Below are 24,601 nucleotides of genomic sequence, written 5' to 3' on the forward strand. Positions count from 1 at the left end.
AAACAAATATAAAAGTGTTAGTTTTTCAACCTGTCTGCATAAGAAAGGCTTTTCTAAACTGCATTCACTTGTCTATAAACTTCGGTTTTTGAAGGACATTCAAGTCATTGTATGAAGCAACAGGTTTTATTTGTTTGTTTGTTTTTTAAAGGGTGTTTATTGAAAAAGCTACAGTGTAGCTTATGGCTATTTGGTTTCATTATACCCTGCTTGTAAAAAGTGAAAAAGTAGCTCTGAAAGAAATAATAGACTTCACTGTAACCTTTTATTTTTTATCACAATCTGTTTCACATTATCACTCTGATGTACAGATTGTTACTTTTTAGAGAAGGGCACAGGCAAGGGCAAGGGCAAGGGCAAAAGAAAGGGAAAGGAGAGCATTATTCAGGTAAACTGATAATTTTTGAAGACTAGAATAATAATAAAAATTGTTTTTCTATCTAAGCTCAGCATTGAAAACGGAAATTTCAGAATTAGTCTCCAGGGGAGCCATACAATTTTTGACAAGTGCATGTATATGTCAGTATGCATGAATGTGGTTAGTTACTACCTTAGCATTTGACTCTATACATAAATAAGTATATTTACTCATATTTAGAAATACATATAAGGTATTATGTTCTGCACCTGAATGTGATGTACAATGTAATTCTATTAGAATTTCTCTAAAGTGTCATGAATTGTGTAAATTAATGCAACTGGAATTAAATTTTATTTCTGTACGTGGTTTTACTTGAAATGTTTCATTACTTCCTGAAGGTGTCATGCTGAAAATCTCAATTTCAGTCATATAGGATATGTCTAATTCCAGTGGGATAACTTTTTCCCTTCAGAAGCTACTGTAGTATAGTACCAGGTAATGGTTGCCATGATCCTGTAAACAGATTTTTTTTTCTTCAACTGTGTGCACTTGAGTTGCTTCGCATGGAAGTAACCTTATCTTAGGAAGCACTAATGCTAGAAAGAAGTCAAACAACTCTTGTAAACTACTCTTCCTCACCTTTTGAGCATTGCTGTAAAACTTTTGTTTGCATTGTTGATTTAATTTTGAATAACTTTGTCTAATGTTGACACATAGTTCTTTGTACTCATTATGTTAGAGAATTGGGGGAGAGAAAATGGAATGTAGGAACGGCCATTTAATGTCAGATCTCAGCTTCATCTTATTCTCTGTCTGATCTTATACTGTAACCAGACTTCAGAGAAATGCCTGAAGAGCTCAGTAGAAAACCATTTTTTTCCCCCACCTCTTCATCTACTACCGCATATAGGTCTCAGTTTATTTGCTCAGAGGCAGTGGTTGCCCTGAAGCAAGATCCTTCCCAAAGGTTATTTTTAAACTTTTTACATTAAATATGGGTATTTCCATGTATCCCATAAAATGTCTAAGCCCTTCCAAGTTTTCCTTCACATGTCTACCATTAAAAATTGCTCATCTGTCATAAATATGACCTGTAGTAGTGTTGTATGTCATGTATATTGCTGCATATTTCTCCCTTTTTGGATTTCTTCCAGAACTCGTTTTTCCCAAAACAAGTATTTGTCATTCGGATAGGTGTCCCCTGAGACACTGTTTCCTGCAAGACTAGGTGCTCTGGCTTGTTCTCAGTGAATACTAGGGAACAGGTACTTCAGATACTAGATACTTTGGTTCCTACTAAGTATCCCTATGATTTTTCTCATTTCTCATCAACAATCTTCTTGCGATTGTCTCAAGCAAGAAATACAACTGTTGTTTGCTCTCAAATAATAGAGAGAAAGAGACACAGAAAATGACTTGCCCACCTTTGCTTTCCAAGTAAATGTAGAGGCCTGGCAGAGGTTGGTTGATTGCGAAACTGACAAAAGTAGAGAACAGAAGGCATAATTTGTCACTGCCAGTGCTTTATTGGAATGAACATAGTTCGTTTACATACTAAATATTCAACTGGTTTGAAAAAGACAATAGAAACTAAAAAAATAACATGTGCAAACACCCAAAGAGATGAAAGAGCCTGCAGTCATCCAGAAGAGTCTCTGAGACTATCCTGAAGTTTGGCTGTTTACAACCCATTCCACATCAGACAATTTCCTCTTCCTGTTTGGTAAACACTCTTTGATATTTACTAGAAGAGTAAAATCTATTCTTTGGCTATGTTTGATTTTTCTTTTTCATCAGCAAACAAGTGTCTCCTATTTTTGTTCCTTCCAGCTATTTAGTGATGTTTCATGCAAGACTTAGAAAAGGCTAAAGACCTTTTTTGTAGCACAACATTGTGAAGTTCAAGCCAGTTTTCTATCCCACTTTTATGCTAGTAATGACTTTAATTTGTTTTGTGTTATGTTTTGTAAATCTCTCAACAGTTTTCACTATCTGCAGCTGGCTAGATTTAGAAATTAAGATGGGACTCTAGATACTACATTGACAATGTGAGCACTGAAGTCATCTTAGAATGGTAGGCTTAAAAAACCAGGATGATGTTGTGTCCAGTTTTGGGCCCCTCGCTTTAAGAGAGATATTGAGCTCCTGGAGCGAGTCCAAAGAAGGGCGACTAAACTGGTCAAGGGGCTGGAAAATAAAACTTATGAGGAGCGGCTGAGGGAGTTGGGGCTGTTTAGCTGGAGAAGAGGAGGATGAGGGGAGACCTGATTACAGCCTACAAATACTTGAGAAAAGATGGTGGGGAGGTGGGGGAAGGGCTCTTTACATTAGTGTTGGGTGATAGAACAAGAGGAAATGGGTATAAGCTTAGTCAGGGGAGATTCAGGTTGGATGTTAGGAAGTATTTCTTCTCTGAAAGGGTTGTCAGCCACTGGAATAGGCTGCCCAGGGAGGTGGTTGAGTCCCCATCCCTGGATGTGTTTAAGAATAGGGTGGATGATCTACTTAGCGATATGGTTTAATGGGGATTAGGGATGGTTGGACTCGATGATCTCTAAGGTCTTTTCCAACCTAGAAATCTATGAATCTATGAAGCTCGTGCAATGCCTTAGTTGCATCATTTGAAGTATACTCTGTAGAGGGGTGGAGTGCACTGGGAAAAAAATGAGAAGCATCTGTTTTTCACTCCAGGTCTTGCTAGATTTGGAGAACAAAATTGCTGAAAAATTAAATGTGTAGACTATTGATGTGCAGTCACAGCAATCTACATTTTTTTTTCCTGAAACTTTCTCCAATGGGAAGTCTACCAGACATGGTACATTAGGCACTGTTTAGGATTTTTCTGGTACAAGTTGGTTGAAAGTCATCAAGTCAAGAAGATGTGAGAAGTCCAAGCATAGGTTTCCTTATAGTCCAAACCAATTAGTTTTTATGATTGAAACATTCAAGTTTTGTGTGCTTATAGACAGCAATTAGTAAGCAATAGCAAATGAAGACTGACTTTGGCTGTAAGTGCAGATTTTATTCTGGATGTTCTAGTAAAGACCTGTAAATAAGCATGTGTTTGAAACTGGGAAACTTCAGTTGATTATGGAACAGTTAAACTATAATCAAAGCTTTTTCTTTCCTCCAGTCATGAATACTACAGTTAAAGAGAGTGGCTAGAGAGAAAGACCACAGAGGAGAAGAAAAAGATTGGAGACATAAATGTACCTGAATTAAAATATTGGCACAGAAGTGTTTACATTTGAATGAGATGTGGCAGAAGATGATGTAGTGATGACTAAGTTTATGTGGATATGACTGATAAAGATATGAATTAGAATTTCAAAAAATTAACAAGCAGATGCATTTGCTGCTGGAGAGTATGCCTGCTTCAGGCCATAGTCCTACCTCTAACCCTTTGACAACACGGAACATTCACTGCAGCTACAAAGTTCACAAATTCCCATTTTATCAAAATGGGAGAGCTCGTTCCAACAGGAACAAACATGACCTGGCCCCAGTAAATCTCCTTCCTTCTAGCAGGAAAAATATGCCTGAAAACAGCTTGACAGTGTAGCTGCAGACATCGGGCTGGTACCATCTTATTTGGCATTCAACTAGACAAGTACATCTACCATCTACTGGGCATTCTTTCAGAAAATAACAGCATTTATTGGATTAAGTAAAAGTTACAGAGGCTGTATTTTCCAAAGCATTCCAGCTTGTCTTTGAAAGCTTCATTAAACTGGTAATAAAAGTTCTATACAGTCTTGTGGAAAAAGGAGGGGAAATAGAAATTTGGGCTTGAAGGTGCCTTTACAGGTCATCTATTCCAACCTTTGGCTTAAAGTGGGACTATTGTCAGTAACGGATCAAGTCATGGCTTGGTCTAGGCAAATCTTGAAAATCTCTAAAGAACGGATGTCTGCAGTGTCTCTGATTTTTTTTTTTTCAAAATCTCCAGCTTGAACCTTCCTACTCGCAATCTGTGACTTTTAGCCCTTCTTGTATTTTCTGTCTTTACTCAAATAGAATTAATCTCCATCATCTTTGTAACACTCCAAGTAGCTGTATGTTGTTATTCAAGCACTTGTTGGCCTTCTCTACAAAAGATTAAACAAGACAGTTCTCTTAGCTTCTCTATGTAGATTGTGTCACCTATGTGCCTGATTATTTTGAACCAGACTCCCTTCTGTTGTTTAACCAAAGGGAAGGTGGGGGGGATGGGGGAAGTGAAACTCCATATAGTGTTCCAGATGCATCCACACCATTCCAAGAATGTCTCAAATGGGACTTGGCATCCACTATAACCCTCAGGTTATACTTTTCAAGATGCTGATGCTTACTTAGCAGCTCCCAGCTCATACTGTAACATGCTCTCATTCTGCCTCAATCCTACTGAGTTTTATGAGGCTTCTGTGGGCCTAGGCCTCAGGTGTATCAGCTCTGGATTAAAATTGTGCAATTCAGAGTGTTACCTCTCCCTTCCTAGACCTTCTAGCAGCCTTCCAGTACTTAAAAGGGGCCTACAAGAAAGGTGGAGGGGGACTTTTTACAAGGGCATGTAGTGGTAGGACAAGGAGTAATGGCTTTAAACTGAAAGAGGGTAGATTTAGATTAGATATAGGGAAGAAATTCTTCATTCTGAGGGTGGTGAAGCACTGGAACAGGTTGCCCAGAGAAGCTGTGGATGCCCCATCCCCGGAAGTGTTCAAAGCCAGGTTGGATGAGGCTTTGAACAACCTAATCTAGTGAAAGGTGTCCCTGCCCATGGCAGCGGTGTTGGAACTAGATAATGTTTAAGGTCCCTTTCAACTCAAATCATTCTATGATTCCATGATCTTTGTACTCATGGGGAACACTCCCTGCAAGTTCCCATAAAAGAACCCATCGTGTTATTCTGAAGTTTTGCATCCACTGCTTATTTTGCCAGTTTGGGTCTTTGTTTTGTTCTCTGACTGATACTTACTTTGTGAAATTTGAAACATGTGTTTGGAATGAGGTTGTTCCAAGCCAAGTCTTCCAGAAGCAGTTATTTATTCTGTCAGTCTCCTTCTTGTTCACCTTCTGAGTCTTCTGTAGGCTGCTTCCAACAGCCAGTATGCATAACTTTTCAGACTGGTAGAACACAGAAAGGTTTAATTTCCCACAGGATAAGACCCAACTGGATCATTGCTATGTATCTGTGTAGAAGTTTTATCTGGATAGAGTGGTAAAATCAGTTATCTGAACTCTGTCTAGTAGTTCAGGCACAAACACAACCACACCTACAGTGAACTGCCAATTGATAGAAAAGATCATACAATAGCGTCATACCACCTTAGTTGATTATCACTGCTGTAATTGTTATACAATCAAATTGAGACAAATGGAATAGTCTGTGTAATGTTTTAGTGGTCCCCAATTTATATACCCTTCACTGAATCTGTCGTTTAATTAGAGGGGTGTAAACAGAGTACACTTTACTGAGATAAGTAGCTAAATTACCATTTGCTGCTGCTAAGTGTTCTCTTGTTCGTCTTTGGTTGATATACAGTACAGAAATAAAAGACCTAAAAGCAAAACTCAATGCTTCCTAATTTTGAGGGCCTTTAGGGTAGTAAGTGGAATATGTGACTGACTGACATAGAACAATTGCCATCTTTAGGGATAGGATTTAAATACCTTTCCAGGTCGTGTTCTCAGTAATGGAAGTTGTGTTGAAATAACAATACCCAGTTAAATCCATTGTTCTGAGTATTATTCTGACAGTTCATTTGTTTTTGTTTCATATCTGTGGATACTATTTGAGAAGCAATGACAGAATGTATGTAATAACAGTGATTATACTATTTTTCATTTAGTTTTGAGGGAAAAGCTGAGTGTTTCTGCCTGAAAAAAAAAAAGAAGTCAGTGTTAATGACATAGGCAGACTTCTTGGTTGCCTCGTTGTGGAAGGTGTGCAAAATTAGAAACTGAAGTAAAGGAAAGACAAGCCCAGGCCACTAATGGGATAAGTGTGTTAAGGGATGCTACCAGTATGAGTTCTTTCAGAGGCCTGAAGCAGCATGTGTGGTGCACATTGCTGAGATTATTCGGAAATTGAGAGCAAAGCTGAATGCATGACCTGCTTTCAAATGAGAATGAATGAATGCTGCTCCTGGTAGCTCAGCATGATGTTTTCTTTATGCCCAGAGCCAACTGCTTCAAAACAATAAAGAAAATCCTCTCCAAGCTGCATCTATCCTTCAAATAGGAGAGCAACAGTAGCTGGCAGTGAGTGGAAGAATCCTGCATTCTCTTTTGATATATAATTTCAAACATCTTCTTTCCTCATGATTCATACAGTGAAATCCTATTCTGTGATGAAAACTGGCGTCAACAATATTTATCTATACACATATATTTATTTATGCACACTTACACGTGTATGCATATATATACACGCACTATTTTGTTGTCAAAAAAGAATTTATCTGGATAAATTAAAAAATAAGAATAAATCTGAATTTCCCATATGAAATACTGCACAGTGAGTTTAAGATACATGTTTTAAATTATTATGTTAAACTTTATCACTGTAAATAAAAAAACAGTATGCCTTTACCTGGAAAAAATAAATGTAGTTTCTGAAGCAAATAGTAGCTAATACTTCTGTACATTGCTAAGAGTATGTGGGAACAAAACTTGAGACACAACAAGGCTTGATGTTCACAAAATATACCTAGTCTTTTCAATCCAGGGCTCCTGAATTTTACTTTTGAAAATGTAGGCATTGAAAATGTTACATTAAAAAATAACAATGTACACTGGTGGCACTGCAGACGTCAATGGTGCTTGAATGTCACTACTTACATGTAAAATAACTTTCAACTAGCATGACATGTATGTGGTATGAGAGAGGATGTTAAATTTTAAATATTTAACATTTACCATTTGGGCACATAACACGCATTTAATATTTAATTTTTAAACAATACCTGGCTAATTTTAAAGTTTATAAATTTCTATTGTAATTTTGATCCATCTTTATTTCCAGTTCAGATTGATGTTTTCCCCCAAGTGGATCAATGTGATTCTTTCAGAAGTTCCCATTAATTTGACTTGTACCTTCCAAACAATATACTGAATAACGAAGAGGGGGAAAAAAGCACCAATCAAGGGGACAGAGCCTCTTCAATATACTTTTTGAAGGCTTACAAGCGCTGATCGATCATATTATTTTAAAAGGTATCAAAGCGTGAATTTCAGCCAAGATAATCATTGCTGAGTATTGAGTACTTCTCAGAAAGCATTTAGCATCTCCGTGATTAGATCCATTCTGCGCTCATCACCGTCCCAGTTTGCTCATGAATGACCTTACCATTTACTACTTCTACATTTCATTAACTTAGATGCTTACTCGCTGAACTCTCTGTAGGCAGCTCTTAGAAGTTATTAAGCATAGGCCACGTTCTGAACCTTGTGTCTGAACTTGTTCAGACACACCATAATCTCAAAGTGAAAGCACAGTGATATGGGCGGTACAACATGCTGCTCTGTTTAAAACGTAGCAGGATCAGTCTTTAGAGACTTACGTGACAAATATGGACAAATCAAAGCTTGCAGCTAATCCAAACTTGCAAAAATAGTAAGAAAATGCTACAGGAAATACATCTCGCAGCCATGGTCTGAGTTTGGAAGCTAGCCCAAATAAAGAGAAGTATATTGGGATCGTGTTAGAATGCCATCATAAATGAAATACAATTTAGTCCCTTTTTTTTTTTTTTCCCTGCACACAGGGAAGCATCCTGAATCCCATGGTGAACCATTCCTTTCCTAGATGTCGACTGCATCCTTTCACCTCCTTGGCTCAGGAATATTAGCTGATATATTGTCAAATCTCCCGCCCCCTTCCTGTCTAGCCCTTCCTCCCTCTTTGTGGGGGTTAGAGTAGCAGTCAGTAGGTGAATATTGCATCCTCTCCCAGAGTCTGAGTGTACAGATGCGCAGGGAGGAGGGGAAGGGAACTCCATCCAACCTCCTCTAGCCCTCTGCAAGAAAACACAGAACTCTACTGTTGAGATAAACAGATTCAGACTTTTCAACATTTACTTTTCTTAATATCTCTGAATGATAAAACACATTTTATTTCATCTTCACCTTTATCCCTGTTTTTCAGAAATGAAATACAATGTTTACTTGGATTTTGAAATTTTAATGAAATATTACAAGAAGCAAACATAAATTTCATAAAGAAACTCGCGTTTTAGCTCCGTTTACAATACAGCATAGAAAGTTCACTAAAGTTTCAATCACCTCTTTAAATCTTTAGTTTAACCACATAGGGCTGACGTTGTGCTCTTAAGAACAGCAGCCTTCTGTAGCTGAACTTCCCTACAGACAATGTAGATAAGCGGACTCTGTGTATATTCATATGTGCATGTGGTAAAGTCCTCACGGAGATAACATCGCCATTTAAACTGACACTTTTGTTATTAGAGATTACGCTGACCATCTTTCTTTCTGTTCTAACACTTTTGAAGTAGCCTTTGAAGTTGAGCAAGACCAAAACTGCTGTCTTTTCTTGTATTATGAAGTACCATTGTATTATGGCTGAGTTTCAAGACTAGTGAGAGGGCAGCAAGTTCGCTAGGATAATCACCCCAATAAAGCCCTTTACTGGAGAGATACCTACTTTTAAAGGAACTCTTTCTTCACCATAATTAAACTGCCTTCTTGAATGACAAATGCTATAGTGGTACCAGGAATCTTGTATAAATCACGTCTACCCAGTGTTTTTTGTCCCCCTAGTTGTGTTGGATGGAAATGTGATTTTTCTTTTTCCCTGATGTTAATTTCATCTATGCGAGCAAAACATTTAAAGTTCAGCCTCAGTCATTTAGTCTTTCTCCTCAGGAAAAAAGCTGGCAGTCTCACAAAATGATATCTGAACACGAACATTTTTAAGAGCTAAGCTCACACTGCTGCCAAAGCAACACCTGCAGCAGCAGCATTCGCTGCATTGGGAATGCTTGGGAGTTGCCAGAGGAGTTTTACTAGCAAGGAGAAGGAGATGCCTGTTTCTAACCATCTGCAGTCTGCAAACCTGGCACAGGCCATGTAAGAGTTTCTTCAGAGTTGAGAAAGGTGTGACTAAAAGAGAGAGAGAATTCTGCAACAGTCACTGCGATGTAGTCTGAGCAGTGCACATCTGTGTTGAAATAAAATTTCTCCAAGTGCCACCCGTTGTGCCTAATATATAGGTGCAGAAGTATATGCAGGTAATATGGAAGACTGCAGATCCAAGTCATGCACTTGCATGTGGTGTATATCTGTGTATATCTTTGTCCTTGTTGAACTGAATTCTCAGAAAACGTATACACAGTATGCTAAATGACAGTTGCATAGGTTACAAAGTCAAGTGGTTAAAGTACAGAAAACACCTGACCTATCACTATGCGAATCATGTGTGCACAAGAAGCAGTCTTTGTGTGGCCACATAGTATTTTTGATAATGCTTCATGTGCACTGAGTGAATATTTTAGAGATACATAAGGGCAGATAAGACTACTCAAGAAACTGTGAATCTGGCTTTTCTAGCAATTGCATTTGTATACAAATAGACTAGCCTTTCTTCTGCTGGTTCACTGCATACTAACATTTTCATTGAAAATTTATCTTGCAAATGTTGTTTTCTGGATAAGAAACAAAGCTTTTCTTATCCCCCCTTTTTTTTTTTTTTTTTAAGAAATATTCTCACTTCCTTTAAGAAGATACAGCTTCTCCATTGGCATGTTTCACCTACCATTTTCTTATGTATTACAGATGATTTTATACAACCGCAGCATTATCCACGAGAAAAAATTCACTGGCATGGTAGACATGAATGACACTGAAGTACAAATTCTATGATTGTGTTAGACATGTGGCTGGAAAGATTTCAACAGATGGAATTAAATGATTAGCATAAGGAAATAGCTGATTTTAACTACACAAGGTGGTGCAAAGCACAAAGCCTGCTGTGTGATTAGCCCTTTATGCTTATTCATTCACATTTAAGTAGTTCCCTTCTGTGAGAAGTAGCCAGCAGTGCAGTAAGAATGTTCCCGCTAGGGTACATACTTGTTGCTGCCACTATGCCATCTTCTGTGACACGGATTATTACTGGCAACAGCATGAAACAATTTTTGCAAGGAAGTGGAAACAGTAGAAGAAATACCAAAATATGGAAATATTGCTAAAAATTTCACACTATTGTTTTCCACATTTGCTTCAAAGTATATGGCCAATTTTTAAAAAAATTCCTGTGAGATTATTTCCATTAGCTATGTGAACTCATCTAGAATTTTGTTCTTTTCAGAAGTTATTTCCACTTTTAAAGATTCTGCAGTTCAAATTACGTTCTTTGTTATCCCTGTCTTTTCGATATCACTATCCAGCATTGCTTTCAGGACTCTCAGCAACACTTTAACTGCCCTCTCCTTTAATTTACATGGTGATCAAGTAAATCTGCAGCAAAAAACCAAGTATTAGTTCAGTATCTAGCAGTTGCAGTGGAAGACAGAAGAGCATCATCAAATGCTCAGCAGAAATGTTTTGGCTTTGTTGTTGTTGTTTTCTTATTGAGGAGCTGATCTATTCACTAAGAACTCTTTGGAGGACCATTCAGTTGTGTTAGTTTCTCAGGCTAAATAATCATCACAGTTCAAATACTTAATAGATCTCTTAGCAGAAAAGTGAACCACAGTTTTGAGCATAGATCAGTCATAGTAAATATCTGATTGTTCTTACCTCCTGTGTTGATGCTAACCTATGTCCCAAGCCTAGCTTCTTGTTTTAGAATTAGTTAAATGGATTTTTACCTGACCAAAGATTTACTTCAGATTGATAAAAACATTAAGGTTCTCTTCAAATTAGCAGATATGTAGCAAAATTTAAATAATGAGAGAAAAAAAATTGAAGGCAACTGTGGAGTGAAGATTTCTGCATGTCAATGAACTTTGCTTTATTTATAAATAACAGTATGTTTCTTGTGGGAGCAGAAAAAGATTCACGGTGTCATTAACTATGTGTGTTCTTGATTGGTTTGAAAACAGTGTGATAGGTAGGTACACTATTATTATTTAACTTTAGCTGGTTGTTGAAGCAGATTTTCTTCTTCCTTTTCTGGTAATTCATTTCATAGTCACACAGGGTGGGTTTTAACAGAAGCACTTGGTGTCAGCAGTTCTATTTATGGTCCCTGAAAGGAAACAATATTTGTACTCTAGTTTCTTCCCAACTCCTTGGAGTGCTTGACAAACCAGTAGAAAACACAATATATTTGTAAAAGATGTGTCTTTTTAAAATTAAATAATAAATCTTTCTCTTATTTATAAATTGCCCTGAGATGCAATATTGTCCTAAACCAAGATGAGGGCTTTTTTGGTGTAAAGTAAGAGCTCTAGTTCTCATGTTTTGCTGACTCAACAAGAACAGGTAGTTTGGTCTCAGTTCCTCTCCAGCTTAGGCCCTCACTTCTCAAAAATCATTTGATTCTGTAGCAACATAAAAGTCAGATAAATTAGTAGTTATCAAGGGTAACATCTACAGGTAGGAAGGAGCCTTTGAGATACTGAGTGTTGTTCCTGGGCTGAGCTATAGGGCCAGAAAAGCTGTTGAAGTATCTGGGGTATTTTTCTATCATTTGTATATTTTGCAAAGATTGTGTCGAGGCATATGTGATACCACAGTGTGCCACTGACACTGCCTCCATGTCACGCAATCAAACTATACAAGTAGTGATGAGGAAAACCACAGCTTGCTTTTATCCTGCTAGCTTCTAGTTCCAGAAAACAGAAATCATGGGGAGGAGGACAGATGCATCTAATTCCAGCTTTTGTCTTTAAATAATTCTTCGTTTCTTGTTGAATAGAGTTCATTCTTTCTCATTTCCTTGGTGAATATCTCCCTGTATCATGTAAGAGTTTTTGAAAGAATAGCTTAACATCAGACATTAAGAGGGAAGAAATGCTGGCCTAATATATTGAATGCAGGTACTCTTTAGAAGAAGACTAAATTTAAAATGTTACATTTATATTCAAAACTAAATAAAGCATAAAATTTATATATTTCAATATTAATTTATATTTCAAATATAATAAAATATAATAAAACAATAATTTATTAATAATAAAATAATAATAAAATAATCTTGTCCATAAATCTAGTGGACGTGTTTATTCATAAATTTGAAGGCAAAATAACCCTGTTTAATCAGTCACTTACTTATAGTTGTACATCTGCCAAATTCACATTTTATTATATACAGGAGAAATAATATTTTCAATCATGAGTCTTTGAAATTAACATAATTTCTTATTTGAAATTAATGTTAACTATCTGCTTGCTGTTAATTTAGGGAGATATTCCTGCATTCAAACCAAATTGCTAGGTCTGAACACATATGCGTGGCCTGCAGCTGAGTGACAACCCTTTTTTACAGTTGACCTAAGCATTTGAATTTAGGAGAAATATCTGCTTATAGTTTTTCTCCAGAATTACTGTGGAACTTCGGGTTGCTGAGTATGTAGTGAGTTTGTGTGTTTATGAGTGGTTTTCACAGCCTTTCCTCCTCTAACATGTCAGGCGAATAACTATTTTGTTGTCTTTGCTCTGGGTTTTCAGATGTGTATTCTAAACCCAGACTTTTTGAAAAACAGTATCGATGGTACAAACACCTGCAGGTGTTAAAAGCTTGCTTTACTTCCCGTATTTCAAGATACCCTTGAAATATCGCCGTAGCAGTTTAAGCCACCTCCTTGCTATTTTCTCTTACCTGTTCTCTAGTTTCTCTCAACAATTTCTAATTTGTAATTATTTTTAGTCTTTCATTCAGGTATGTAGTACTGTCACTTTCAATGTTGAGGCTGCCTTATTCAATATCTTTGGAGTGTCTGTCTCTCAGAATTGTTCATTATCTGTAGATTTTTTCAGTGCATTAACTGCTAACTGCCCATCTGAGTACGTTTCCTGACCCTTTACAGAACTATGTTCCACCCTATCATCATTAAATCTACCCCAGAATAAAATATGCATATTTGGTGGAAAGTGGGGGCTAGCTTGCTAGTGCTTGCTTGTGATTTTTTGTAGTGAGAACAGAAAATTTACCTTAAACATATATTTAGAAATACAATAAAATTTTTTAATCAGTTGCTGAAGAAATTAAATTATCTAGAATTATAAAAATCTAATGTTGGGAGCATCTTTCCTACAGAATTCTGAGTTTTATGTCTTGTGAGTTACGATGCTGTTCCTTACTGTTTTTCCTTTAGCACAAGTATGTAATATCTGCCAAAGATGTCAAATACCAAACTTTATTTATCTAGAAATATAGACTAATTTGGTTTCTTTGTTGAAGCCCAGGATGCACAAAGTTCAATTCACATATATTACAGTGTTTGATATTTAAGCTTAAAACTTGTCACATAGGACTATACAAACTAACTTTTCCATTTAGAAGAGAAAATGCTCCACTGCACAGACCAACCAGTTCTTTAGAAATGTGTCATTTTATGGTTCTAATGTTTCCTTTTTCTCTGTTTAATTCCTCTTTTTCATGTTTGATTTGTTTCTTCAGCAAAAAAGTTCACCTCTTTCACTGTGTGAAGTCTCGTGTGCTAATGCTGTTTCCCACTGACTGACATGCCTCAGTGTTCTGAAAAATTATTTCATATATTGTAAGATTATTTCTGGATCATTGTATTCTTGATTACAAAGGATGCTGGGATCAGCTATACTAAATCGTGAACAAAGCAATGTAGCCTGGTCATTCTACATTTGAGATATCATAAAAAAGAAAATCAAAAGACAGTTCTATTCTAAAAATGGGAAGAAATGTAATATTAAAGGCTGTTTCTTTAGAAACAGTAATCAGCAATAGGCAAATGTGTAGTCATAGAACTAGCTAATACCATACTGCATGTGAAATCTGATGACTGAAAAATTCAGTGAGCTGACCAGTTAGATTTATATCTGATATCTGACTGATTCTGACTGGCTATAGCTTACCCATTAGCAAAGAAATAAATGAATGTGATGTACTGAGTGTAAATTACCAAAGGCTAATGGACTCATTTTCAAGGGTAGCTTCTCTGCTATTTATTTTACATATCTCTATGTGTCATAGTAAATTTAAATGAAACAAGCAGTCTGTTGTAATTTCATTTATACTTGGTGGAGAAGAATACTTTTTTGCAACTGCTGCATGTTAGCCCTGGCAGGCAGCTCAGCCCCACACAGCTGCTCGCTCACTCCCCTCCGGTGGGACGAGGCAGAGAATCACAAGAGTAGAAGTGAGAAAACTCATGGGTTGAGATAAAGACAGTTTAATAGAGAAAGCAAAAGCCATGCATGCAAGCAAAGCAGAACAAGGAATTCATTCACTACTTCCCATGGTCAGGCAGGTGTTCAGCCATCTCCAGGAAAGCAGGGCTATATCAGGCGTAACATTTACTTGGGAAGACAAACGCTATGACTCTGGACATCTCCCCTTCCTTTCTCTTCTCCAATCTTTTATTGCTGAGCGTGACATCATATGATGTGGGATATCCCTTTGATCAGATGGAGCCAGCTGTCCTAGCTGTGTCCCCTCCCAGCTTCTTGTGCACCCCCAGCCTACTCGCTGCTGGGGTGGTGTGAGAAGCAGAAAAGGCCTTGAGGCTGTGTAGGCACTGCTCAGCAATAGTTAAAACTTGGTGTGTTGGCAGCACTGTTTTAGTCACAAATCCAAATGTAGCACCATACCAGCTACTGTGAAGAATATTAACTCTATCCAAGGCAAAACCAGTACAGCAACTCTCAGTACAACCTCCAGTGAAGTTTTAAACCTGACTGCATGTAACCTTTGTTACTGCTCTTCTGACTTACCAGAATACTAATTCCTAGCTCTGAAAAATCAGATGTCATCTGGGACTAGGTAATAACACTTTCTTCAGATGACATGAAAGAAATTTCAAGCTAATAATCATAAAAGTAGAGCAAAAGAAGTCAAGATTGTTGAAAGTGGATGCCTGAAATTATATTACCTGAAGAAATTAATTAAAATGATAGAGTTCTACCAAGCTGCTACACGCAGTCAAACAGAAGTGGCAGGCTCTTGATTTAAATTGTCTTTTTGTTATATCCTTACATTACCTGTCTCATGAGACTAATCTCTAATCTTAGGCACTTAAATTTAGTAACATAAATTCTATATAATTCTACATTATATACAGTAGTATCATCCGTTCATCTCTGTGTTTCTCAAGATACCTGATCAAAACCACTAGTCTTTACAAAAAAATCTATGGGCCATCTCTGCCTCATTCTTACGTGAGAACTAGAATAGAGTGTGAAGATAAGATACTTAGTATTTTGGTTATTATTTCACAAAATAAAAATTTTTGCTTTTAATATTTTTAACATCTTTATAAGCATTTTGACAATTCAAATAATTAATTAGGAAGAAAACTGACTATCCTTATGGACAGGAGTCAGGAAGAAGATCTCTACCTTTTGTCAGGCTTGACAGAGCAACACTTCATAGTGCTCAGCTTATAAGTAACTTAAACGTAACTACAAGTTTACTGCCTAACAATTGCCATTAGTTTGCAATCATAAAATGGTCAAGTGAGCAGCAATTCTCAGAGCACTGTTATCGCATATCCTTATGATACATGAAATGCCTTTAGCAGGACTCATACATTTTTATGGACAGTAAATGAGAGTTGTGTCCCTATGTCCGACCCTAATGGAAATTTGCAGTCTCAAATGTCAACATAAATCATTCTGAGAGCTGTACACAGCATTCAGAAACTCAGTAACAGCTGTTTCTGTCTTCTTCTGAGAAGGTTACACATTTTGTTTCCTCTCTATATTGTATTACTGCTGCCATCAGGTATTTATTATGTTTTAAGACGTATATACACACATAAAAATAAAAAAAAAACTTATTTTAAAAGCTTCATTGAACTTCTCTGATCCATTTTGTCATCTTTTGTCAGGATAAAAGCTAAATCCATTGATGTTATTGTTTTTCATCATGCATGTGCATGGCAGATGTTCATAACAGGATACCCGTAGAGCTCTACCAACAAAACTGTATTAGATGTTGGCAGAAATACTAAGAAAATGTTAGTCATTATTGACAGTTTCTCTTGAGTGTCAGTGATTACTCTGAAAAGAATTCTGTTAAGCAGAATTCTGTTAAACTTACTAAACAGTAGTACAGATTTATACTTTTAGAAAATATGTCACAGATTTTTTTTCTTTTAATCTGCTAGTGGAAGAAGAATGGAATGCAAATAAGGTTATATTTAGTAACAGCAAATAATTAAATTTGAACTATATAATAAGTTTGGGGGAGAATACATGTGAATTGTCAAAGGTCAAAATCAGAAAAAAAGCAGAAAAAATATGCTATGACTTTTCTGGTAAGACATATATAAGAAGAAATAATGGAAGTATTCAATAAAAACATCAATTTACAGGTGAGACTCCCAGTTATGAAGATTGCTAGTATGTCCCATGATATGCCATTTTCAGCTGATGATCATATTCCAAAATTTGGGGGTAAATATTTTCATGCTAAGTTACCTATTTGAGGGTAAATTCAGCCAAAAGTCAAGACAAAATATTTTTTCTTTAAAAAACTCACTTGCTAATATATATTTTGAAGCAATAAATCCTGAAATTCATCATTGGAGAAAGAAGACCACTCTTTCTGTCTTTATCTTAGTTCAGTTTTTTAAATCTGTATAGATATAATCAAGTGATAAGCCTCCAACTGGATTTAGCTTATTAACTGAAACCTTTTAAATTTCATATTCACTGTGAATGTTATATCCAGGTTCATCTGATCAAGTACTTTGTGGATCACTAAGTATCCTTCTTCTAATCCAAATTTATTCTAACCCAAGGTGAAGTTTGTAACTAGTGCTACAGACAGTGGTGAGACCAATCATTTGCAAATAAAAGTAAGTTCCAGTTTTGAAGTTTAAATTCATAAGGATACTTTAAAATGTGGTGGAAATGAACAGCCAATAGTCAGAAGTATGAAGATAGAAGCCAAGGAAGATGTAAGGCATGTTAATATATCATTTTCTAAGAAACACAAAAATTTTGTGCATCTTATCGTTACCACAAGAACAAAAACCAACAAATTAGCACAGTTAAAGACAGCTAGACTAGGAAAGGAGGAGTTGATTCTGCATATGCCTTTCCCTGAAACCTCCACTGACTAAGAATGGGATTCTGTTGTGTGAAGGGGCGTTCAAATGAGGATGTTACTGTTTCTTTCTGAGATCTTGGTGAATATTTTGCATATTTACCTGTGATTTTTGCTGTTAAAAAGTTAATATAATCCTTAACATTTCAGCCATCATCCAGATCCAATTTACATCAATCAAATTTTTATCTGTGAAGATTATATAGAATCATAGAATCATAGAATGGTTAGGGTTGGAAGGGACCTTAAAGATCATCTAGTTCCAACCCCCCTGCCATGGGCAGAGAAATCCTCCACTACACCAGGTTGCCCAAGGCCTCATCCAACCTGGCCTTGAATACCTCCAGGGATGGGGCATCCACAACTTCTCTGGGCAACCTGGTCCACTGCCTCACCACCCTCAATGTAAAAAATTTCTTCCTTTTATCTAATCGAAATCTGCCCTCTTTCAGTTTAAATCCATTGCCCCTTGTCCTGTCACTACACGCCCTTGTAAAAAGTCCCTCTCCAGCTTTCCTGTAGGTTCCTTTTAGGTACTGGAAAGCTGCAATAAGATCACCCCGGAGCCTCCTCTTCTCCAGGCTGAACAGCCCCAACTCTCTCAGCTTGTCTTCATAGCAGAGGTGCTCCAGCCCTCGGATCATCTTCGTGGCCCTCCTCTGGACTCACTCCAGTAGCTCCATGTCCTTCTTATGTTGGGGACTCCAGAGCTGAACACAGTATTCCAGGTGGGGTCTCACGAGAGCAGAGTAGAGGGGCAGAATCACCTCCCTCAACCTGCTGGCCACGCTCCTTTTGATACAGCCCAGGATACGGTTGGCTTTCTGGGCTGCCAGCACACATTGCCGGCTCATGTTGAGCTTCTCATCCACCAGCACTCCCAAGTCCTTTTCCTCAGGGCTGCTCTCAATCCATTCTCTGCCCAGCCTGTACTTGTGCTTGGGATTGCCCCGACTCACGTGCAGGACCTTGTATGTGTCATCCTGTCCTGTATACACAGTGTACAACTTCAACACTTTCTAGTTATCTGAAAACACAATTTGTAATTTAAGTCTATTGATACTTCTTTGAAGGAAATACTCTAATAAAAATCTTGAGGAACTCAGTATATGTTGTAAATTTAAACAACAGTGCTAGAAGCAGAGGATCTTGTAATTAAGCATATTTTTTTGCTTGTGGCTAAATTGGAACCTTTGGCTTTTGAAATATAAGACAAACTCTAGAGATTATTTTTTAAAATGAGGTTATTCATTAAAATACCTACAGTATGTACATATACCCCATACAGCTAATATGGATCTATTTAGAAATGTAATATTATTTTTTCAACCCAAAAGCTGCTATAGTGTACGATTGTTAGTAGCAGATAAACATAGCCTTTTTTCCCTCTTGGTGCTCCAAGTACTTGTACTCACCGCCATTCCTTTAATGCCTTGAAATGTGAAACATTAAAGATGTGCCAGCATAACGTGCACTCAGTTATCTTTCCCTTGCTGTGCTGCCAGGATTCTGATTTGCAAATTATCAGATACATCTTCTTTCTCGTCAACATGTCTTTTACTTTATTATGTACTGCACAACCATCTGTCACACTGACAGTATTAATATGTGCTGTTTCTATTAGATAGTCTGCATTGTTTAAAGTGAGTGATTTTTCTGCTTAAACTAAATTTTTGTAGCAGGACTTGAGTGCTCTGGAGTGTGGAAATGTGTGCTTTTTTGTTCCATTATATTTTTCTTCTGGTTGCTCATTGTTTACAACTCACATGACAAACATTTTTGCTTCACTCTGAACCAATGCCCTACTTTACTTGGGGAGCATATATTATAAAAGCTGGAGCTGTGCTACATTTAAATGAAGCAAGCAGGCCTACAGGAAAGCTCAGTGAAGAATTTGGTTTCCCACTGCCATAACGCTCTGTGACTTGAATTATCCCCACAGAAGTGGTACATACTGCGTCAAGTACCACAGCTTAATCCTGCTTCAATGCAAGTCAATGCCTACTTTTCCATTCACTTGGCAGAGCATAGTCAAGCCTTACATTGTAAACGGCTATAAAAAGTTTCCTGTTTGACAGTCTAATCTTCAGATATAAATTTATTTGTGTAGACTATAAGAAGTTTATAATAAGACAATCTTTACAATCAGGAAAGACAATCTTTACATACTGAAATAAATCAGTGGTTTATTGCTAGCCTGTCTTTTCAGTTACTGCGTTTCTTACCTGATGTTTTTTCTTTCTTTCCTAGAAACAGAACTCAGATTTATATTTTTAAAAAAGTATAATATTAAACCCTCTTATTTTACTTTTATGAAATAGATAGCTCATAACTGCTACATCTTTTGGAGATACTTTATTTTTAAAGCTTAATTATTTTAAAATGTTTTTCAGTCTTTCCATAATGTCTCAGTGATTGATTCTCTCCCTAGGTATGTAATAGCTATTCTCAACTTGTTATTTATTCAGATCATTGCCCTAAATTATTCTATGATGAGATTACAGCCAGATTTTAGACCTAGTGGCAGGTGCAAGAGTCATTCTCTTAGATTACCACTTGTGAGGCAGATCTTGCTTTAAGACTCATGAAAACTGTTTTAACTTCATGGTATTTCCCTAAAACACCTGCAGCTTTCATCAGACAGCTAGCAATCTATATGGATATCAATGTCAATATCACTAATTTTGTTGCAGACAGTCTCTGTTTTCCTTCTTACCGCAACTGAAACAAAAAGAACTAAATGGGAAGACAAAAAGAATGAAAAAAATTCTGCAAGATATCATGGGCATAAACCCCACAAGAGACAGACTATTTTTGGTATAAATCTTCTGGCTTCATAAAAAAAACGTGGAATTATGACACTTTATACTTCTGATAGTCAATCTCATGATCCTTTTTTTCCTGGTTGTGTCTGCAATAGGCTGCTAGTGCTGTACATGGAAGTAACAAACTTTAAGTACATGCTATCTTTTATAAAATCCTGATCATATTGGGTGGCTGTTTTTAGAAGCTTCACAATATTTTTTACTATCATTTCTAGAGTGCATATAAAATAAGCATCTTGCATAGATTTTTTTTTCTTATCTTAAATTACTGAAAAAAAGGGATCGTTGGGTTATTGCCCTCAATAGCACCACTGCATGTTTATTGGTAAAGACAAGGCCAAGCATTTGAATAGTGACGTCTACAGTTTCATTCATTTTATGATCAGGTTATAGAGAAGTTCACTGAACCAAGTGATGTATCTTCTGTTTTTTAATTTTTATTTGCCAGCTTCTAATCTATGGTTGAATAGATAACTCAGTTTTCATTAAAGAAATGAATTTCAACAACTGTTTGACATTATCATAAATTTTAAGTGAAGCTTTATACTTCATAGTGTTAATCTTGGTTGAATCAGTTTCGGCTTCAGACTTTAACCTGATATTCAGCCTTTCATGTCTGCATGACAAACGTGAATCACATCAGTGCTCTATTGGTTCAAATCTCTTTTTCTTGTGAATTATCTAAGAAAAACTCTTTAAAAATTATAAATTTCTATCGGGATTTGGAGATTGCATGGATTCATGCTGATTAAGATTCTGAGTAATAGCATTTCATAACCTGGAGCCTTCAAAGTGTAAAATTCATCTTCTTATAGGGCATTTACCTCCCTGGGTTTAATTTGAAATTGTAGCAGTTGTATTTTATCTGTAACTTGTTTTTCATTAGATACACTGATTATTATTTTTTTTTTAATATTGAGTTGTAATAGCTAAAATAATTGTTTTATTTCTTGTAGACTGTGATTCTGTTTTTCACTATACAGAACACCAGTTTCTTCTCTATAGTGGTTTCACAGAATTACAGAATGGTTGAGGTTGGATAGGATCTCTGTAGGTCGTCTTGACCAATGCCCCTGCTCAAGCAGGGTCACCCAGAGCTGGTTGGCAGAACTGTGTCCAAATAGGTTTGGAATGCCTCCATGAATGGAGACTGTACAACTTCTCTGGGAAACCTGTGCTCAGTCACTCTCCCATTGAAAAAGTGTTTCCTGATGTTCTAACAGAACTGCCTTTGTACATCTTGTGCCCCTTGCCTTTGGTCCTGTCACTGCGCATCACTGAAAAGAGCTTGGCTCTGTCTTCTATGCATCCTCCCTTTAGGTATTTATGAAAATTAATAGATCTCCCCTAAGTCTTCTCCATGCTGAACAGCCTCATGTCTCTCAGCTTTTCCTCAAAGGAGAAGTGCTCCTGTATCTTAATTGTCTTTATGGCCATATATTGCACTCTCTTCAGTAGTTCCATATCTCTCTTGTACTGGGATGCCCCGAACAGGACACAGCACACCAGGTGTGGCCTCACCAGTGCTGAGCAGAGGATAAGGACCACCTCCCTCAACTTGATGGCAAAGGTCCTCCTAATGCAGCCCAGGAGACTCTTAGTCTTCTTTCCCATAAGGGCGCATTTGTTGGCTCATGATTTCATGATTATGTTTTTTTTAAAAAAAAAATTATGGCAGATTTTGGTAAAATTTCTATGTATGGATAAAAGTAGGGTGGGTTTTATTTGCTCTAGAAAGACTTTTTATCAAAAGGTTAAAGTAAATAACTATCTTTAGAAAGTGAGCTAGATTTGACATCTATGTAGTCTGTAAGTTAGAAAGGATTTGGTTCTTCACACTGGAATTGCTTTTCAATCTCTGGCCTCGGTGGCACTTGCAATGAGTCAACAGGAAAACTGTTCTCAAATACTGATTATGCACGATCAAGCCCGTGAGAATAATCTGCACGAACACTGGTGTGAGGGGGATTTATTTATTTTTCCATGGGAATTCGGATAGACTATGTAACTACATAGTGACCTAACTGCAGTACAATGGGATCAAAAGCAGCATTCTTTTATTTTTCTGTGCTACTTAACGTTTTTTACACCATTTTAAGTCATCACCTGTATTTAGTTTTTTTTAATCTTTTTTGTTTGTTTGGGTTTTTTAATTAAAAGTCAATTTCTCTTACAGATCTTCATGATGTTAAAATATTTACTGGTATCTATATTCCAAATAAAGATGGCAGTGACTTGTTAGTCCATCTTGTTTTTTCTTTCTGAAAGACAAAGATCTTTCCTCTTCTCTTTTATTCTACTCCCACATCTAGACTGCAAATTAATATAGCCATTTAGAACGTGACTAAAGACCTCCAGATATAATGTACTAATAAACTGTAAAATTTAACTTCTCAGCCAACTGACACTGGATGCCAGTGCATCCTGGAGAAAGTGCAAGAAAATAACCTTTCACAAAGCTCATGCTGAGGTGTCTACCTGACCAAACACCAGGAACATATGGAACCATACATAGAAGCTCAACTGCAATTCCATCTTTTGTAACTGTTCCTGGAAAATCTACTTTATGTCTGATTGATCTCATGGTACAAGTCTTTCCTAAGCTCTAGCAAGCATTGTACAGAGGTGCATAGACAAAACGATTCTGCTCAATCTCTACTTCTCTCAGACTCTGAAATCCTGAGCTGGGTGAGAGCTGTCTTTGTGCTTATCTGGCCCTCCATTAAGTTTTTCTGAAGCTTCTTGGTTCAGCACTGCTGGCCAATGGAGACACATTGGAATATTTGATTTAGAAGGGAAGAGCAATTTTGGAGAATAGATGATGAATTTCCTGAAGTAAGCCAACTCACCAACTCCTTTCAATCAAACAATATCATTCTTGTGGTTAAGATGTTAAGAATATTAGACTCGTATTCACATAGATTTCTCAGGGTAACTTCACATCCCTTTCCCAGGGACAACTCAAACTAAAAGCAATAATAAAACATAGAGTTCTGACTTAAAGAGAAAAAATATTTACGTAGTTGTTTCCCCTCTATATACACAATTCGTCTTCTAAAATAGCCATCAGAGTGCCTGACTCTCCAAATCCCTCATACTAATCTCACATATAGGAAATCATTCGCTAATGAAGTTACAGCTAAAAGAAGGTAGAGAACCATTCTTTTCAGAAGATTGTTTTTCAGTGTAGTATAATTGCTACAATTAGATGATTTATACAGACTACATAGCAGGGTGTTCTTTTGGCATTTTCTGTAACTAGGGCAGTCTTTAAAAATATAGTAATTAAAAAAAAAGTAAACTTACCAACATGTGAGCTAATAATACGAATTTTTCTTTCCTTGTTAGGTTCTTTCAAATCCGTTATGCTAATACATTATGTGTGTGTGTGTGTGTAGAGACATGCTTGTCTCTGTGTATGCATATTGTTGTTTATGGGCACAAAATTAGATTAGCTGATACCATCTTTCCTTTGTTCTATGCACCTGAATATATTCATAGAGATTTATATTTTACTACTATATGAAAAAAGTCCAGTATGGTAATAATACGTTATATTTTCATTTGAGCTGTATAAACAAAAATGTTTTAGTTTTAAGTTGCTTAAAGATAAATGAAAAATTTCAGGAGAAATATCTTATCCCAAAAGCTCATAATTTGTAAGTGCCATAATCAGAAATTACAATAAGTTTGAAATACACATGACATACCAGAGTTTTTATGAAGAATTATTAGCTGATGTGAACAGCCACTTCGGTGCAATCTTTCATTTTGCCACTGTGCCATATCATACTAGAGGGATTGTGGTTTCCTTCTTTGTATTACAGAATAGAAAGAATTAAAACCAATTTAATTCAGCTAGAAAGCTGTTATCTACTTTTCCTAATACTACATTGTATAGACTTTTTTCCCTAAATAATTGTTTCAAAGAGATGTGACTGATTTGCATGTTTAAAATTAGGCTTATGGTTAGGGTTGTGCAAAAGAGAAAGCCTAGAGGTGCTGTTGGGGTGAGGCTGGAATTTGTGGAGGGGTGGGGGAGAGAAATGAGGAAAGCAAATGTCATTCCTATTTCCTATCATGCCTATCTTCTAGAAGGGCAAGAAGGAGGACCAGGGGAACTACAGGTCGGTTAGCCTCCACTGAATCTCTGAGAAAATGATTTAGCAACTAGTCCTTGAAACTATTTCTAGGCACATGAAGGACATGAAAGTCATTCAGAAG

The sequence above is a fragment of the Tauraco erythrolophus genome, chromosome 2 (genome assembly GCF_009769465.1).
Source record: "Tauraco erythrolophus isolate bTauEry1 chromosome 2, bTauEry1.pri, whole genome shotgun sequence".
Lineage (NCBI taxonomy): Eukaryota > Metazoa > Chordata > Aves > Musophagiformes > Musophagidae > Tauraco > Tauraco erythrolophus.